The following is a 21,400-nucleotide window of genomic DNA, read 5'->3' on the forward strand; positions in this document are numbered from 1 at the left end:
TGACTTCAGACCACTGGTTCCACAAAAACAAAATAAAACACAGAAAATACTCCCTATTCGTAACGAAGTATCAACATAAGTGACACAATGATCTAGTAGTTTTGTACCCATGCCAGAAACAGTTCCAGCAGCAACAGTGACAAAACACACCCAAAGAAGACCCTCTAGGAAACTGGTGACTTCTTCAATGTGACTGCTACTCTTGGTAAAGCCTTTATTTGCAGGAAATAGGCATTGATATTGGATGGTAATTAATACTTCTAAAAAATTAAAAATAGAAAAATATCAGTGTGCACTGTATGTAAGGTAAATGCTTTGGGACACTTGACATGTGTGTATATATACACACATCACACAAATATATATATATACCTCCATGAACACACAGACACATACAAACACAACAGATTACATATATACTGGATTGTGATGTTAACCTTATTTTGTACTCTGGATCCCAATCAGAAAATTTTACAATCAGTCTAGAGGAAATGAGAGTCAAGCCATAGAGAATTTTCATGGTGAGATAAGGATTTGAGAGTTGTTCTGTAGGGTTGTGATATCACTTTTCAATAGGGAAAAGGTGTGATGATGATGATGATTTTTAATATAGCTTTGACAAAAGCAGGGAAGATGCTGGACTGAAGAGAAAGAGAGAAGAGACAGAGTCCCATCAGGAGGATGTCCTGTACTCAAGGTTGTATCCAATATTAAGGTACAAAATACAAGTTAGTCACCATTTTATTGAGCACTTACTTTGTAGTACTTATAATGCAAGTACTTACTATACATTATGTTTTATCTTCACAAACATGCCATGTGGTTAGGTATTCTCACTTAATAATGAAATCTAGGCTCAAAGACATTAAGTCACTTGCCAAAAGTCACACATGGGAGCTAGAACTTGAACCCAAGACTGCCCAACTCCAAAATCTTACACTGCAGTCATAGTAACGATGGGGATGGAACAGATAGCAGGTTCTGGAGATATTTTTATTTTTGGGGAGAACTGACTCACTGGAATTACTGATTCGGGTTTCTGGAAACCAGGATGAGGCAGGAAGAAGTAATATTTTGTAGCATTACCATAATTATTAGCCTTTTGTGTCAGCTTAATTACAAGGTGTCATGAGGTGGTGAAGACTGCTGTGATATGGGCAAACTGCTAGGAGGAGTGACCCAGGAGAAACACAGAGAAACCGCTGAGGATGCACAATTCTGGCCCACATCCCCTCCTTTTTTTTGGGTTCTTTAAGTGCAATTTTCTGGTAGCTTGGACACATTATAAAATAAAGGCTTGTGGCTAGAAAAAAGACTTTCTACTGATATTTGGTGTGGGAGGTGGGTGCGGACATCATCTTCTGTGGCTTCTCCATGTTTCTGAGCCTATTAAATGCACCGATTAGTCAATACTTGTCCCTACCAGTACATTTTCAAATCATGGAATTAGAGCTGTCATTTGAAAGATCAATCAATGAGACGGAATTTGTTCACAATGCAGAAAATTGAAAAAGCTCTATTTTCTACCTGCATAGTCCAAATCAATTTAATCCTATTAATGTGGGAGAAGGCATGATATAATTCCAAATATGAATGAAAACTGATTGAATTTTCTGAGAATTATAATCTGGCTCTAATTTTAAAAATATCATCTCAATTGGTGGGCTTTTAATTTTTTAAGCTGCCTTGCAGATTGCACACATGATCTTGTCTGCAGGGCTTTTTTTTATTTTTTTATTCTTATGTTAATCCCCATACATTACATCATTAGTTTTAGATGAAGTGTTCCATGATTCATTGTTTGTGCATAACACCCAGTGCTCCATGCAGAATGTGCCCTCCTCAATACCCACCACCAGGCTAACCCATCCTCCCACCCCCCTCCCCTCTAGAACCCTGTTTGTTTTTCAGAGTCCATCATCTCTCATGGTTCGTCTACCCCTCCGATTTCCCCTGCTTCATTCTTTCCCTCCCGCTACCTTCTTCTTCTTCTTTTTTTTTTTTCTTAACATATATTGCATTATTTGTTTCAGAGGTACAGATCTGAGATTCAACAGTCTTGCACAATTCACAGCACTTACCAGAGCACATATCCTCCCCAGTGTCTATCACCCAGTCACCCCAACCTTCCCACCCCCCCCAACTCCAGCAACCCTCAGTTTGTTTCCTGAGATTAAGAATTCCTCATATCAGTGAGATCATATGATACATGTCTTTCTCTGTTTGACTTATTTCGCTCAGCATAATACCCTCCAGTTCCATCCACATCATTGCAAATGGCAAGATCTCATCCCTTTTGATGGCTGCATAATATTCCATTGTATATATATACACCACATCTTCTTTATCCATTCATCTGTCGATGGACATCTTGGCTCTTTCCACAGCAGCAGTCCATCTTAAGATGGAAATGGCATGTCTGGGATTGAGCCTCTGCTGAACCAGAGCACATGAGTCAGTTACAAGAACAAGTAGCTGTTGGAGGAGGTCACTGAGAGGACATGACCATTGGTTGACCTGGAAGCTGGACCTGGGTAATCAGGGGCTCCTCACCCCTGCTCCTGTCCTTGGAATGTACATTTTGCCACCGTTTCCACAGTGGGAGCCATTTTCAAGGACACAGCCTTTAGAGAGCAAATGTGTTGAGATCATTGGGACTGAATACATGACTGAATTTAGTTAAGAGCTCTATATAAACCATTGAGATTCTGATGGTTGGGTGTGGAGACTTACTTGTTCTGTGTCTGCCCAAGACAAGGCTTGTCTGCAAGTTCCTTGCTTGTTAAAACCACCACTTCTCAATCTGGAGTGGCCTGCCTCTTTCTTTGATCTCTCCTTGCCCTCCAAGCATGGGGGCCAGTATTGCAAACTAACAGTCGCCCAGACCTCCGTGTCACTGTCTGGGTTGGTGCTACCATCGTTCCTCAGCTTGCATCTATGGCCAGGAGGGGAGTAATGTACACCAGTTAAAAGAGCTCAAGCTTGTCTTACGGATTGGTTGGATTGGTATATGAGTGAAATCCAAAACTGAATAGCTGGTGGACTTGAAAGCCCATGGTAGGGAAAATCACCCTAATTGTGGAGTTTTGAGTATTGGACCTGATTATGACCCTTGTGTAGAATAAGTGGCCTGAGGTGAGAACAGGAAGGCGTGTGTGTGTGTGTGTATGTGCACACACGTGTGTGTATGCATGCACACATGCATACAAACACACATACACACTCCTGGGCAGTGGTGAATGGTCTGGCTGCTTAGTCAGAAGCCTGACAGGAAAGAGCTGAAAGACTGTTCACAAGGAAGCTTGTGAGAGGCTTGTGAACGGACATATGGGAGTAGAGCCCAGGTGTGACGAGTTGTACATCACATATAACGCCCACCTGAAAACAAGCACCCACCATGGGAGAGGTAACATGTTTTGATCAGTTGACATTAGCTGGCCTTGCCACTGTCCCTCTAAACTGGAGTGGCGTGGTCATGGGGACAGGGATGGTGACTGCAGATGGGATCAACGGCATGACTCCCATTGATCAACTGCTCCATGAATGCAGTAGATAGATGATGGTGGCCATGGAGTTCCACTGCTTTGATATTCCTTTAAGAAAAAATCTGCTGATCAGCTGTGAGGAGTGCAGTTAGCTGACGGTCTTCTCCTGCAGCACCTTCTGAATGTATCACAGCCCCTCCCTCTTCCCAGGTAGCCCAGGCACTGGCCAAGCCCCGTGGGGGTAACAGGGCCCTTTCTGCCCAACATGGGACTCTTCTACCAGCAATCTTTGCTCCAGAGCTCAGATTGGGCAAAGTGAGAGTTTCACAGAGTTGCACCTCAGTCTGAGGCATTTCTACTCAATCCTCCTGCCTTCTCCCTTTCTTTATACAAGTCAAAAGTCTTGCATCACAGTCTGAAGATCTGCCTTGCCTTCTCCTGCTCCCTTTCCCCTTTATTTTTCATAGACACCTCCAGTAAGTCTCTTGCTCCCGCACCTTCCCTGGGCATCTGAGTCCTAGAGGACTCAATAGATGCAGAGGCATTTCTGTTTTTCATCTTTACAATGATGAACATGACTTTAATTTTCAAAGTACATGTTTGAATAATTCTGTTCCCTGTTGTTTGCCTCTTTGTGTTGATTATTTTATTATATAGTACCCATTTCACCTTGAATGTATTTGAGCACTCACACAAATCATTCACAAAAATATATTTTAGTGTGTCAAAAGTAACATTTTAATATAACAATTCTACAAAGGAGTTGTTAATGATACAAGTTCGTACTAGTTGAATGTGCCTCCATTCTATGATGTGTAATATATAGGTAGTACAGACAGATGTGTTGAGAAGCAATACACCCATGTAAAGGAATTACAGTCACAAGATTTGTTATTCACAGATCTTGGAGATGGGGGGGGGGTGCTCCTGGAATGAGATGGGGGAAAGGCAGTCTTCCGTTCCAAGCTATGGGTTAGTAGAAGAGAGAAAGCAGGGTAGCAAGTACCTATTACTTATAAGGTGGTTGGTAAGAGGTCACTAACTTTTCATAGGCTCAACTCTAAGTGGTTATTTTATACAGGTGCTCTGGAATTAGTAAGCAAAACTCTCCCAACGAACAAAACTCTGGGACCAGGTGGATTCACAGGTAAATTTTACTAAACATTTAAAGAAGTGAATACCTACTCTTCTCAAACTTTTCCAGAAAATAGAAAAGGAATTAATTTTATTCATTCTATGAGGCTGGCAATATCCTGACATTAAAATCAGACAGACAGGGAGCCTGGGTGGCTCAGTTGGTTAAGCGACTGCCTTCGGCTCAGGTCATGATCCTGGAGTCCCGGGATCGAGCCCCGCATCAGGCTCCCTGCTCAGCGGGGAGTCTGCTTCTCCCTCTGACCCTCCTCCCTCTCATGCTTTCTGTCTCTCATTCTCTCTCTCTCAAATAAATAAATAAAAAATCTTAAAAAAAAATCAGACAGACACTACCAAAAAAAGAAAGAAAGAAAGAAAGAAAGAAAGAAAGAAAGAAAGAAAGAAAGAAAACAACAGGCTAATATCCCCAGTGAACATAAATGCAAAACTCCTCAACAAAATATCAGCAAACTGAATTCAATGATACATTAAAAGAATCATTCCCACAATTAAGAGGGATTTATTCTAGGATTAAAGGGTGTTTCAGTATTTGCAAATGAATCACTGTAATACATCACATTAACAAAATGAAGGATAAAAACTATATGATCATCTCAATAGATGCACAAAAAGCATTTGACAAAATTCAACATCCATTTATGATAAAAACTCTCAACAAAGTGGGTTTAGAGGGAACATATCTCAACATAATAAAGGCCATATATGACAAACCCACAACTCATACCACACTCAGTAGAAAAAGCTGAAAACTTTCCTTCTAATATCAGGACAAGACAAGGATGTCCACTCTCACCACCTCTATTCAACATAGTACTGGAAGTCCTAGCCACACCAATCAGATAAGAAAAAGAAATAAAAGGCAACAAAATTGGTAAGGAAGAATTTAAACAGTCACTATTGGCAGATGACATGATATGATACATAGAAAACCTAAAGGCCCCACTGAAAGACTATTAGAACTAATAAATGAATTCAGTAAAATTGTAGGATACAAAATTAATATACAGAAATATGTTGAGTTCCTATACATCAATAACAAAGTAGCAGAAAGAGCAATTAAGAAAACAATCCCATTTACAATTGCACCAAAAATAACAAAATACCTAGGAATAAATTTAACCAAGTAGGTAAAAGACCTGTGCTCTGAAAAGTATAAAATACTGATGAAAGAAATTAAAGATGATAGAAACAAATGGAAAGATATACCATGCTCATGGATTGGAAGAATTAATATTGTTGAAAAGTCCATATTACCCAAAGCATTATACAGATTCAATGCAATTTATGTCAAAATACCAATAGCATTTTTCACAGAGTTAGAACAAATAATGCTAAAATTTGTATGGAACCACAAAGGCCCCAAATAGTCAAAGTAATCTTGAGAAAATCTTAGGAGGTACCACAATCCAAAATTTCAAGTTACAAAAAGCTATAGTGATCAAAACAGTATGGTGCTGGCACAAAAATAGACACACAGATCAATGGAACAGGATAGACAGCCCAGTAACAAATCCATGCTTATATGGTCAATTAATCTATGAAAAAGGAGGCAAGAATATCCAGTGGGGAAGAGACAGTCTCTTCAACAAACAGTGTTGGGAAACTGGATAGCTACATGGAAAAGAATGGAACTGGACCACTTTCTGACACCACACACAAACTCAAAATGGTTTAAAGACCTAAATGTGAGACTTGAAGCCATAAAAATCCTAGAAGAGAGCACAGGTAATAATTTCTTTGACATCAGCCAAAGATTTGTCTCCTAATGCAAGGGAAGCAAAAGCAAAAATAAATTATTGGGATGAAATGAAAATAAAAAACCTTTGCACCATGGAGGAAATCATCAACAAAACAAAAAAGCAACCTACTGAATAGGAGCAGATGTTTGCAAATGACATATACAATAAGGGGTTAATATCAAAAATACATAAAGAACTTCTACAACTCAACATCAAAAAACCCCAAACAATCTCATTAAAAAGTGGGCAGAAGTCATGAATAGACATTTTTCCAAAGAAGACATACAGATGGTCAACAGACATATGAAAAGATGCCTAACATCACTCATCATCAGGAAAATGCAAATCAAAACTACAATGAGGTATCACCTGACACTTGTCAGAATGGCTAAAATCCAAACGACAAGAAATAACAAGTGTTGGCAGGAATGTGGAGAAAAAGGAACCCTCCCGTACTGTGGTGGGAATATTAATTGGCACAGCCACTGTGGAAAACAGTATGGAGTTTCTTCAAAAAACTAAAGGTCAGGGTGTCAGGGTGCCCCAGGTCAAGACGCGAAGGTGAGGTTTCCTGCCCGAGGCTCGCTCAGTCACAGGCTGAAGCCTGCTCCAGGAGGGACAGGTCCACCCCAGGGGGACAGGACTGGGGACCATCAGACCCTCAGGCCTTGCCTCGGTTGCAGAGCACTGAGGGGCACCAAACCCTTTCTCGAGTGTGAACCTGGGGCACTTATCTCTACAGCCACCATGCGTGGTGCTATAGATGGCTACTTTTTGCTTTTTTTAGTTAAAATCTGTTGTTTAATTGTATGTAAATTGTAAGTGTGCAGTTCAGTGTGTTTTGATAAATGTGAGCATCCATGTAACAAACCGTTCTAATTAGGACAGAGGACACGCTCATCACCAATATAAAAACCCCTCTTTTCCTCTTCCTGGTCCATCTTTTCTCTTTTGTGCATTGTTTCTTTAGTCTGATCTGATGTTTCTGATCTTGTGTGTTCTGGTATTTTGTTCATTATTGTTGCTGGGCACTTTTCCTTTGAATGAACGCATCCAAATCTGTCCATTCTACAGTTGGTATAATATGTGGGTCATTTCCTGTGTTTTTTTTTTTTTTTTTTCTCTTATGAAGAAAGTAGGAATGGACTTGAGATTTGTGTAAATGCTTTTGTGCACAGATATTTTCATTTCTCTTGGATAAATGTGGTGTCTATACACACACAATGCAACAGTATTCAGCCATAAAAAAGAGAAATGTTGCTACTTGGCAAAACGTGGATGGACCTTGAGGGTATCATGCTAAGTGAAATAAGTCAGACAGAGAAAGACGAATACTGTGTGATTTCAGTTATATGTGGAATCGAAAACAAACAGACAAACATCCAAACTCATGGACACAGAGCACAGATCGGCAGTTGCCAGAGATGGGAGCGGGGAAGGTGGCTGAAAGGTGCAGACTTTGTAGCAGAACGTACTCCCTCTCGAGAAATTACTGATACCACGTTTAGTTGTTAGAACGGGGGGACAGAACGGATGCTCCCTGCATCCCCAATAAAAATGTATTTTACAATAATATAAACAGACTATAGTTTCTGAGCCCTGTTGCAGATAACATATAGATCTGATTAGAAATTTAAATACTCATCTTCAACATCTAAGCTATCCCATGCTGGTTTTATTTGTCCTCTGTGAACAATTTTAACTGACATAGAAATAGAAAAAAAATGTAAACACCAACATACAAAACTTTCCTTAAATATCTCCCTTGCAACGTCCGTGCTTAATCTCGTGATCCCTGGGGAATGGTGCAGCTCACCCTTCCACCGCGTATCTGGAATCTGAAAATCTCTCCAAATTCTGATGTGACAGAGTCCAAGTGAATAATTTGACTGAATCTATACCTACATCTTGTTGCTGTTTTCTCCCAAACAGCTGTGACTCTTCAAATAATGTGTTCCTGGCATCTTTAAAACTCCTGTTTTGGATGGGAGAATCTGTGGCTCGATGTATGGATGGCCACGTCTGAAGGACTGACCCAGGAGGATAGAAAGTCCTTCTATGACTCCATCCTTTGCTGGGTCTTCTTCTTCTACCCTCTCCTCAACCACTCACAAGTGATTTGATGGCGGCGTGTCTGGGCTAAGGGGTTTCAGCAGATGGGGGAGAAATGGAGCAGCGGTGATTTCCCACTTTTTAATTTTTATAACACAGTAAGCTAAGACCTGGATGAGGTTAAGTGGTTTGCTCAAAGAAGATGAAGATACCGCATAATCTCTCCTGTTTCATGTCTGGTTCCTATACTGAATGTATTCTATTTGAGTTCTAACTGATTATATTTTTGTTTTTTAAAATGGGAGTGACAAACTGGAGGAAGGACGTCTCTATAATGTTGATGCACGGCCCGAGATATCTGTGGAGCTTTACTGTGATGTGATGAGGGATCACATGGCCTTCCTGGATGTGAGCGCACCTGCAGCTTGCCCTTCCTGCCCTCTGTTGTGATGTAAAATCCATTCAACCCCTCAGTTCCAAATTGCAGTGATCCAAAGGCAAAAAGGACAAAAATATTTATTTCAGTATTGTCTTAAAAATAGAAGTTAAGGGGCGCCTGGGTGGCTCAGTCATTAAGCATCTGCCTTTGGCTCAGGTCATGATCCCAGGGTCCTGGGATCGAGTCCCACATCTGGCTCCCTGCTCAGAGAGAAGCCTGTTTCTCCCTCTCCCACTCCCCCTGCTTGTGTTCCCTCTCTCGCTGTCTCTCTCTCTGTCAAATAAATAAAATCTTCAAAAAAAATAGAAGTTAATTTCATTCTTTTCTTGAAGCTTAAAATAGCATGTAATTACAGTCCAATCCATGCTAATTATGAAATATTTGACTGCAAAAATCTAGCTATTTATAATTAGCAGGTTTAATAATAGAATTACAGAATTTTAGAGTAGAAGAGACTCAATAGATTGCTAGCTGTTTGTGTTTGTCCTGATCCCTTACTCCTCTGGGCCCTGGTTTCATCGTATGGGACCACCACCCCAAACCCAAATCTTAATCCACACATGGATTTTTAAGTGGCATTTGCCAGTGTTCATCGTCTACTCCAGAATTCTGGCAGACACAAAATCTACCATTTAGCTGAGAAAACCAAACTAACACGAAGCGATGTGGAGAGACTGCCTTGTCAAGCTGTGTGTGTGTGAATCAGTCAGGAAGGCAGAGTGAGTCTTGCCTACAACTCCTCAGGCAGCTGGCTTCAGGCTCGGTGCTCTTCACCATCACACAACGCTGACTCATCAAGCCAATGTCCGTGTGGGCAGAGGTGGTTGCGGGGGCTCTCTGCTGCTGGTCGGGGACAGGTGGAGTGTTCAGGTGACTCAAACAGCATGAAGACTTCACAAGGAGTGTGAGCGGCTCGCATCAGCATAGACAGCATGGTAACGGATGTGCAGTGTCTGGGACTCCCGTTACCTCCAGCCACCAACATGGCCTGGATCTCAGCTCTCTCGACAGTCCGCAGTGTTGCCGCTCATGTGTTGGACAGAACTCTGTGCCGTGTCTGTTCTACCCGCGGCCCCGATTTTGTAAGGGCTATAGTGGAGGAGGGCGGTGTCCTCAGGACTCCTCCCAGCTCTGAAACACCACGAACATATAAACACTAGAACAGCAATGGCCACCATATGTCCCTTTATCGTCTTCGTGGTGTTCCTTATACACATCACCCGAAAAAATAAGAGTGCCATTTTTGATTCTTTGAGGCAAACACTACATTCTTGTGTCCTGGTCCTGTCATTCGTTGTGAGAAATTGCATCACTCTGGGTTTCCTATTTGGGTAAATTTTGCATATCTTATTTTAAAATATCAATTCTATTTCCCTTTCTGGCTCCATATTGAACAGTTTTATGACATTATATGAAACCCACTTACGGAAAACACTAAAGACCACTGCTTTGTCTAATAAAATTCACAATGGGAATATTGCTGCTTTTGTCAGGAATTTTAGAGAACATTATTTCAAATGCCAAATTCAAAAATGGCAAAGGACTGGCAAAGGTACGCTAAACATATAAATAAATGTTTATATTCTCTTCTTTCTGTAGACCCCTAAGCAGTTGGTCACATTCTTTAATATCATTTTTTTCAAATTGTGTCACTTTTTTCTGAGTCTCCATTGCAGCTGAGTCCCAGGAGGCAAGGAGTATCTTAGCCCACGGTATAGACACTGTGGATAACAAGGAGGGAGCGTGGATGAACGGATGGATGGATGGGCAAATGAATAAAAGATATGAAGAGTGAGAGGGAAGAATTAATCTGTTTAGCAAAATTAACTTTTGGAGAACCTTATTATGTTAATATGTTTACAAATACGTGTTGTTTTGGATAGTGCAATTTTTCCTATTGATGGAGTATTTCAATAAATGATTTAGGACTCCTTACTTTGCAAGGTAGAAAGATATACTTGAATTACCTTGAGGATAAGGATGTTTGTTTTCAGAATATTAAATGGAAAACTTCCAAATGTCAGAAAGAAGTTATAATACCTTTGAAATTGAAATTTAGAAATACCCAAATAAATGAAGTCATAAGCTGTAGATGTTTTTATATATTTAACCAATTATTACCCCAAACCCATTATTATTGATTCGTCAGTTTTGAACAACTTCTAAGGATTCTTGAGTTTTTGTTTCTTCATCTTATGATATGAGAATGCTTATATATTCCAGTCACTGTGAGGTTTAAACAAGAACTTTTATTTAAAAAAAAAACAAAAACAACTCAGTGATTGTCTATAAATGCTAAATTACAATATTAATTTCTTTCTCCATTTCTCTACTTAAAAAAACAAAAAAAATTGTTTTGCCTGTGCAACGTTATCTGAATTGATGCTCACAATAAATTATGTGAACAGCTTGTGAAAATGTGAAAGTGCTTCATGAATATTAACTTGGTACTGATATCAAAACCACTCAAGGGAAAAGCTGAGCAAGACCCAGAAACTTTGAGAAGTGATCCTCTTTTTAAAAAAAATTAAACCAAGGCTATGAATTCATTTTAGTGCTCAAAAATGAGGATTAAACTCAGATACAATCAAACATAAAAATTAAATATAGTCTATAATGAAGTATTTAAACCAAGTCATTAATGAGCTTTAATTTAAAAACAGATGGAAAATTGTCATTTATGGTCGTAGGCATTTCCTTAGTGTTTGATTTCTTAATAGGAAGTTGTCTTTCATTGCTTAGCTCAGAACAAACAGAAAATTCCATTTCCAACAGTGAGTCTTTATAAATAGCTTTATAATTGTTTCCAGTTCGTATTTTTAAAAAGTGTCCCCTGCAATAATGTGAATTATTTGTGTAATTATTTAATGTCTTTGGTGTTTTTGTAAAGTGAAGAATATTTATTCAGCAACAAGCCATGCCTGGAATAAAAATGTCAGGGCCACAAAAATCTTATGCTTTAGAGATCATCTTTTTCAAACTTCTTTTCCAATCATCTTCTTGAAACAATTATAGCTGAGGTGTCTGAGAATCTAGGACCATGTGAATAATTAACAACCATATAGCTGTTAGTGGAAACTTTGTAACTAGAACCAGGAGGTAGGACCCAGTGCTGAGGCAGTGTTAAATCCCCAAGGATTTACCATCAGTATTTTAGGCTCTGTCAAAGTCAGCCCATGTGTGGGTCAGTGTAGCAGGTGAGCCCCCGATGCCTCAGCCCAGCCCCGCAGAACTACCTCTGTGTTCCTGAGCAGGTTGTATTTCCAGGCTGTAAACAGTTGGGCTTGCTTACCTCCATGTAGAACATCTGAGCATTCAGTAATTAAAGGAAACTATGTTTATATTCTTTCTTGAGTAGGCATTGCAATAGTTGCCTTCTTATGAGCACAAGTATTATCTACTGGACACCTAATAAAACCAAAATCCCACACTTACTTTGTTCATTTACTTTTAGTAAGGAAGTATTGTATCCAGCAGAATTCTCATAGCCAAAGAGTTTCTTTCAATGAAGTGATGTGACTCTCTTTAAAGATTGGTCAGTTCTTATTCACCCATGGGTATTTTCATAGGGAAAAAAATGTTTTTCTTTGTGAAATGGAGTTAAATTGTCTTGTTGAATATTTCCACTGATCAACTTAGATCACTGTCTTCCTGTTGTTTGTGAACAGGGTGAGATCTTGCCATCCTGACACTACCTGACCCAAACAATTTATTTACAGGCAGCAATAAAATTAACTTTTTAAAAGTCTCAGTTGTCTCCATTATCTTTTATGGAATCAAAAATTTATATTCATAACTATTTAAAAATATTTAAGGAGCACCTGGGTCGCTCAGTTGGTTAAGCATCCAACTCTTGGTTTCAGCTCAGGCCATGGTCAGGGTGGTGAGATCGAGCCCTGCATTGGGCTCCATGCTCAGTGTGGAGTCCACTTGGGATTCTGTCTCTCCTTCTGCCCCTCCCCCCTACACTCTAAAATAAATAAGTAAATCTTTAAAAAAATAAAATACTTAAGTGATTCAAATTTTGTTTTTCTTACTGTAAGACTAATGCAAGTAAGCGTAAAAAATGTTAACAAGTGAAAAAAGCATTAAAAAGTTATTAATCTCTAAATAGTGAGATTGGATGTGAATATTTTGGTGTTTACTTATGGCCTTTCACACATTCCTATCACATTTTTCCAAAATTAATAATTTAGAGCATACTGTTTAAATCTGTGTTTGAAAATGTAATACTGTATCTTAAGTATCTTTCTACACTAATTAAAAATTTATCTACAATATTTAAATGGCTCATAGACAAAATTTTAGTGTTTCAAAGTAAACACTGCTCTGACAAATATCCATGTTGCTAAATGTTTGAAGACACATTCACGTTGATTTCCCTCAAAATAAATCCCAAGAAATGGATTTGCTGGATCAAAAAGCATACACTTCTAGAGAGCTTTTGACTTACACAGTCAAATTGCCCTCCAGGAATGCTTTATAACACGAAATCTCTTTAAATCAAACCACTGGAACATGCCGCTGTTAGGTGTCTCTGTGGGTGGTGCTGTGTAAGTAGAAACACCAATGGGGAGTTTCCCCTGCTGGGAAATGGAAAGAAAGCACGGAAACAGACCACGGTCACAGACCCAGGCCTGGACAAATTATCTGCAGTGGTAAGCCAGGGTCACTCGTGCAGTCTGCAACAGACTCTCCTGGGCTCATGGGCGGACTGTCCGGGAACCAGACCCCCGGTGAGCCTGTGATTCGCCTTTTCAAGTCTCCCACTCTCACAGGCCCCCTCTCCGCCATGCCCCTGCTTGCTCCTCTCCAGATCTTCTTTCCTTCGTGAATGGCACGGGTGACGTGCCTGCTTGCGTGCTCGCGGTCTTTCCGACGTGAAGCTCTTGTTACTGCAAGTTGACCTGCCACCGTGGGATAGCACCATGCATTCGCTGCTGTGCCGGCAGCTGACCACTGATAGGAATCCTGACATCATCTAGTGTTTTGAAAGAACTGATCTTTAGATCACCTAACACAAATTTTTCTTACCATTAGCAGGACATAATAGGAGCTATTTCTCTTTTCCATTTAACTATTAACTTCTTGTCACAAACAAATCATCGATTTTAGACAGTGATGTCTTGAACACAGTAGCACATTATTTAAGCCTCCCGTAATTCCCAAAGCGTGCTCCCTGGGTCATTATCAGTGGTGTCACCTGCGCACCTGCTAGGACTGTGAATTCTCGGGCCCCCTCCCACTCCTACTGAGTCAGAAATTCTGGGCGCACGGCTCATGGCTCTGTTCAAACAAGCTATTTCTGATGCAGGCTGACGTTGCTAAGACAATGCTCTGACTCAGGAGCCTTCGTTAGGTCAGGATGACTTTGGAAGAATGTAATTTAAGAGCAGGGAAGACGTCTTCCTCATCTCTGCACGGATTGGAATTAGTTGTGGTACCCAAAGCCTGAGAGGTAACTAAAATATGTGTGGGATCAACCTCTTCTCCTTGGAAAATAATAGGAAAATTACTACTTCTAAAATTACTGGCAAGTCATGTTTCTTGGGAACACTTTGATGTGTTCCCCATTTAGCTGAGCACAGCTGAAAGGATGTTTCCTGTGACCTCTTCTTTTTCCCCAGGGGCTGGACGTACCCTCCCCACAGATTTCTGGTTGAGTAAAAAGCTCTGATGTCGTCATTCACTTGGGACAACATACACTACCCCCATTAGTGTTTTCTTGTGTTATCCAGTTAAGTCAGTGGAATGAGTTTTTGATTTGTGAGGGTATCTTTGCTTGTGTTAAAAAACAAGGTTAAATATCTCTCGGAAAAGTGAAGTTGCTGCTAACATTTATAAGGTGTTATGTAGCTTCGGGATTGTAAGGATTAAAAAGTCCATGTACGTGAGACATAAAACGTATGCGGATGTTGCTCTTTACTCTTGAACCAGGTGAAAGGGTCCCAGGAAAAGTCACCTCCCCAGTGAGAACAGAACATTTTTATTATCAGCTAACTTCCCCAACTAGGACTTTTCTAAGGATGACCACAGAGAAAAATATGGGAAGGCATAGGCTTCCAGCACCAGATGCAGAAAGGCAGGTGAAGTGAGGCAGGTCCAAGATGCAGCTTGTTCCTTGAACCTCACTGGGTCTCAGGCTGTTCAGATAGCTGCCCTCCTACTTTTCAGCTGGGTGTGGTCAGAGCTATGCTTCCTACACTTGGGAACGGAGGACAGGTACGGGGGTGGGGCTGTAGTTTCCAGAGGGACAGAGAATGGGAAAAAGGAAAGAAACGTGAGAGATGAGGAAAGGATGTTTCAGTGCTCATGCCTTCCCATGATGCTTCGATTTCCTGTTGTTCATAAATGAGATGAACAACTCTAGGTGAATGAAATAAAACAGAGTATGCAATGATTCTGTTCTGTTGATCACATTGTCATTTTACTTTTATCATTAGTGAGCATATTGTCTCCTCATAAATGTGTGTAATATCATCAAGCTAAATTTGCCCATGATCTATGTGCAAACATCTGAGCCTGAAATTGGTCTAAACCAGTCAAGAGTGAATTCACCTGTACGAAAGACATTAAATCTCTCAGTTACTGAGAGTCTGTTAGATTTACATGAGATGCGTGTACAGAAAGGAAGCACAGAATGCATGGAGAGGTACGCAAGACCCCTGCGTGTTTGCCTGTAGTTGAAAACAAATAACTCGATAAGGAATCAGTGTCTACTCTTTAAAAAAAGCACTCCTATAAAATAAGCTTTTGGAAAAGAACTTAAAATATTAAAAAAAGTTTGGACTATGTCTTGTACTTAATTTATCATAGTCAAGCATGGATTACATTATTAGGGCTGAGTTTTGTCATTAGATTACAGTGCAAAGTCATGCGTTCAACAAAAATTGAGCAACTATGGACATACAGAGAGAAAGAGTGAATTTAAAACGAAGAGTCCATTACAATACTTAATTGTTTTACAGAAAAAAGAGAAAGATTTATTGTTTCCTTAAATTACGATTCTCAAACGTGGAGTCAATTTCACCATCCAGGGAAGGACTGACGCAATGATACAAGTTAGTGCACTGTGGAGAGTGTTTGGAGAGAGCAGCAGGTCTCCGGAAGAGCACTTTGCTCATGGACAACACTGAATTCCATTTTACGCACAATCTACATTGTGGAAAATGGTGGATATGATCTCATAGAGATCATATGATGACAAGGATATATTAATCATTATACTTAAGAAGATAGAAAACCACATTTGAAAATAACGTTAAGAGAAAATCGTATTTCTAAGAGCACATTAATGACGATATTCGAAATAGATCTTGATACACTGATACTGGGACCTAACGGGTGGGATCAAATTAGAAATTTCTCATTGGTTTATTAAAGAGTCTCTGTTTGCTGAAGAACTACTCACTTGATTTTTTAGTGTGAAAATATGTGGATAGAGTTTGATCCTTTTACATTATTCTTTCTGAGCAACTATCCATAACAGTTATAAAAAACTCTAGGATTGATTTAGGCAATCATCTATTGGGGTTTTGCTGACCTGGAGTAAAGGGAAAGAAAACCAGTATTTATTGACCAAAAAAGCTTCCCAGTAAGGTTTTCATCACACTTAGGTCTTAGAACAGCATTATGTCAATGTGTATTGGTGGTGCGGGAAGTTGCCTCACAGGATGCATTAAAACTGTGAGACTGTCTACAGTAAGATGGGTATTGTTATTTCTCCTGAAAGATTAGTGCTAAGATGATCATTTTTGTTCTCAGTGATTTCAATATGTAACCCTTTCTATTAAGTAATTAATAATTTGTGAATATATAGACTCAAAAATATCCTTGGAGGATAACACAGCAGTTACGTTTTGGAGTTGTCATGAGGGAAAAAGTGAGAATGCATGTAATATGTCTAGAATAGTGTCTGGCATACACTAGGGCTCAAAACCTGCTTCTCGCACCTCTCTTTCCCTTGCCCTGGGGGCAGAGACCCCCCCCTCCCTTTTCCCTGGTGGCAGGTACCATTCCTTCTCTGCTTTTAGACAACTTGGACATTCTATGAACACTTGTTTATTTACTGATTAGTGAAAATAAAGGATTTATCTCTTTATTTGAGATAGAGAGAGAGAGAGTGGAGGGGCAGAGGGAGGGAATCTCCAGCAGACTCCTGCTGAGCGCGGAGCCCAAATCAGGGTTTGATCTCACGACCCTGAGATCATGACCTGAGTCGAAACCAAGTTGGACCCTCTACCGACTGTGCCACCAAGGCGCCCCTTGAAAATATTTTTTAAAAAAGTTTTTCATTAAAAATGGTTCAATAGGAATTGGAAGAGCCTAAAATCATGCAGAGCTTAAAGTCAAATGATTGCAAATGTAGTTCTGACAACTTGGGTGGTTTAGATTTTGCATAACTATTTAGCATCTGAAGCTTTGGCCATAAGCTCATGGGATTTATGCTGTTGTATTAGTCATTTGGGGGCTTGTGGGAATAAAGTGCCTTCCCCACCTCCCCCATCTTTACTATATTCTCATGATCTTCTCTTCATACTTTCTACTGAGAAACTCAGCTAATCCACATACTCTAAGGACACACATAAACACATACATATAACCAAATAGATTTATGAGTTATATATACAAACTAGATACATACAAAGTATATTTACACTAAATATACAGAATTACATGGATAAACTCTAATATACCTAAATAAGCCAGATATACACCATCACAGTAAACTATCTAAATCAATCTCCGCATCCGTATCCACACCCGTCTCTATATCTCCAGTGTAACTATGGGTTGACGAGGTGCTAGAAAGCCTGCTAGGTTCGTAAGGTGAATAAAATACAAGTCTGTCATCCTCAAGATAATATTTTACTTGGTGAAGGAGATAAAGAAGTAGGTATTATGGTGTTTCTAGCTGACAAAGCAGAACTCTAACACAGAGAAAGAAGAGTAGAGGGGAGAGCAGGTGTGTGAATGGGGTGTGTGGACGGGGCCTCCTGTGACAGGTGACAGTGGACTTCTGTAAGGACTTGTGGTCCATCGAGTGGGCTGCACACCAGTGGGGTGTTCCGTGGCTTGCTCTTGGGGACAGCGCACAGCTTTGGGCAGAGCCACGTGGTCTGGGTTGGGAGGGTTGTAACAGCAGAAGATGAACCTGAAGATGAACAGAAGCGCCGTGTCTCTACTGAGCCGAGGGGCTTTGGAACTTTATTCCAGAGGCAAATGTGCTATAGGAAATATGAATGAAAGACGGTCTCTTTTCTTTGGGAAATTTAAATTGGAAATTGGAAGAGATAGAAACAGACCTCATTAAAGTCAAGACAGATGGCGTAGAGAAGTCTGAACTGTTGTCTCTCAAATTCTAACGTGTGAACAGCTGGCCTGGGGAGCCGTCACGGTAGGAGTCTGACGAGCATGTCTGGGGCGGCCTGAGACTTTCCCGGGGGATGTCCAGGCTGCGGGTGTGCGGGGGGGCACAGCCCGCGCGGGGCCCGGGGTGGCGTGGACCTGGGCAGGAAGGGTGTGGGTGGGCCGCAGGCTCTGTGGGACGGCCTGGGGTGGACCGGGGCCACATGGGCACAGAACACACAGCACACCGAGGCGGGCACAGCATGTTTGAGGAAGAAGTAATTTGGAAACAATTATCAAAATTTCATGGTGGGAGCAGTTTCGTATAACCAGTGACTCACAATAGTTTTGCCTGTCCTAAAATAACACGGAGAAGATTTAATAAACTTAATTCCTGAAACACAGGAGTGTTCTGTGGGATAGTATCATGTTGACATGTTGTGGTTCCCCAGTGACAGACTGTTACTAACCCTGTCTCACGGGCCCTGTGTTCTCAGCATCAGGCTTTGATCTGCCTTTGGTTGATAGGGATTTCCACAGCCTTTGAACTCCGAAGTCTTCCCATGACACTGCAGCCTCTGATGGCCCTCCTCCAGCCACCTCCTCTCCTCGCCGCCTGCCCCAATAAACTCAGATTTTAGCAGTCTGCCTCTTACTCCAATTCTGCAGCCCCTCTTGGCATAGCAGATGTCCTGGGATGCTAGCGGTCCCCCAACCTCAGGCAAACCCCAGGTGCACGAATTCCATCTTTCTTCCCCCTTCTCAGGCATCTTCCCGGTCCCCTTCTTTCATCTGCAATGTCTCCCTACATAGGACCATTCACCCCCACTTGCACAGGCTCAAATGTCTGTGTGTCCCAATGGTCTCTTGCTACCCTCCCTCCAGGCCGCCGCCCGCCCTCTCGCCGGCTGACGCTGTCCCTACCGCGTCCTCCCTCACCTGTGGCATCTGATTTCTGTCCCCTGCCCAGAGTGGCTTCGCTGCGAGGGCTCCTGCCGAGTCATCGATGAACTGACAAATGAGACCTTCTATAGCTTACTTTCCTCTCTGTGCAGTTCACGGTCAGGACGGGGCTCCTGCCTTCTCCCCTACGAGTCCCCTTCCCTCCCTGCTGTGAGAACACCTCCTCGAGTTCCTCTTCTGACTTTGGGAAGTCCTTTCTCAGCCAGTTTTATTTTCTACCTAGTCTCTAAGGATTTTCTTTTTCAAAATTTAATTTATTTTTATTTGGAAATTGCTGAGCAAGGAGCCCGACGCGGGGCTCGATCCCAGGACCCCGGGATCATGACCTGAGCCGAAGGCAGACGCTGAACGACCGAGCCACCCAGGGGCCCCTATTTTCTACCTAGTCTCTAGAATTTGCTTTTCCTATGCATAGAATGTATAATACGAGGGTCCCGTCTGTTCCGGGGTTCTTCAGAGTAATTAGGATGGCATAGCATCTTGACACAGTGTGGATTCAATAAAAGTATAGGCAGGATCGTGGTCAGGATTCGGAGTCTGGACTCAGACATCCTGCATTCACATCCTGGCTGTGTCACTTTTCAGCTGCATGACTTTGGGAAAATTCCGCAGCCTCTCTGTTTCTTTATCTTGTCCTCTGTAAGATGGAGACCCCAGCAGCACCTCCTTCCTAAAATCATTAGGAGTCAATGATGTCGTGTGCTTAAGGAACTCAGTACAGTGCCTGGTGAGTAATAAGTTCCCAATGATCATTGTCTATTAATAAAAAATCTTATTTTATTATCCAATTTTGTCATAAAATGACCTGAAACCAGCTTTAACTTTCTATTTGTCATTCAATGATCCCAAGCCTTCCCAACATTTTTTTTAATTTAAATTTTTTTCTTTGAGTAGCTATAATTAATCTTTTAAAAAGGATTTAAATAACGTGAACCCATTTTCTACGAGTGGTCTCTAATTCACTTGCTCCTTCTACTACTTACTTTCATGAAGAAGCCTGGTCCACTCTCATTTTTGGAAGTTTCGAAACCACTCACTGTAAGTGTAGGTGGTGAGAGGCACTGAGGCTGTGGCCACCAGAAGCCCGAGACTCGCGTCCTGACTCCTCCACCAACTCGTCACATGACTTTGCTCAAAACCTACGCTTCTGAACTTTAGTTTCTATGGTTGGAAAATGAAAATATCTGCTTTATGGTGTGCATGTAAAAACATCCAAAATTATGAATGGCAAAAAGCTGTGCAAATTTACGAAGCACTCTACAGATGCGAAATGTAGCCAAACTGCTTTACTTACACTCTTCTTTAGCATCTCAATGATCTAAATTTTGGTCATTGTTACAAAATGGGTTTCTCTGCTTTCTGGCTCATTTACCTGTTTTGCTGGAGCTCCCTGTCCTCACTCCATCTGGGCTCCTGTTTTCAAGTCTATGATTGCCCCAACTTTATTCCAGTGGTTTTGGGGTCTTTAATCTCAGGGTTTCAAAACTTTTCAAACAAAACTTTTATCTTAATGGCACATTGAAAGAAAAATCAAAAACACAGGCGCCTGGGTGGCTCAGTTGGTTAAGCGACTGCCTTCGGCTCAGGTCATGATCCTGGAGTCCCTGGATCGAGTCCCACAACAGGCTCCCTGCTCAGCAGGGAGTCTGCTTCTCCCTCTGACCCTCCTCCCTCTCATGCTTTCTGTCTCTCATTCTCTCTCTCACAAATAAATAAAATCTTAAAAAAAAAATTAAAAAAAAAAAGAAAAATCAAAACCAAATAGGACCTGTCTTTAGAGACACGTGTAACCACAACAAAACAAAATAAAACAAAAATATAGCTAATAGCTCCAAGGGTCGCCTCTTTAAGCAAAAACAACACTGTGTCTCTTCTTGTTTCTAGTATAATACTTTAAAATAGGAAGAAAAACTGACATGAGAAACAAGACAGGCTAGCTGTTGATGCAAGTCCATTTTTGATGAGCACGGGAGCTATGAGAGCACAATGTTGGCTGATAAGTCCCCACCTGTGTCTCAGCCGGCTGTGATTACATTGGCGCTGAGGATACGCTTATGGTTGGCTTAGATCTGGGTGGTACATGACTGCCACTTTTTGTGTTCTGCATAATCAGCTGAACGAACAGGAAGAGTATGAAATCCACTTAACATAGGCAGTTTAGTCAGGAGGAAGATGATTCTGCCAGCAGTAATTACGACACATCTCCGATGGGTTTTCAA

This window comes from Mirounga angustirostris, unplaced genomic scaffold, assembly GCF_029215605.1.
Source record: "Mirounga angustirostris isolate CCGP_5_RB_7025 unplaced genomic scaffold, mMirAng1.0.hap1 SCAF_13, whole genome shotgun sequence".
Classification (NCBI taxonomy): Eukaryota; Metazoa; Chordata; class Mammalia; order Carnivora; family Phocidae; genus Mirounga; species Mirounga angustirostris.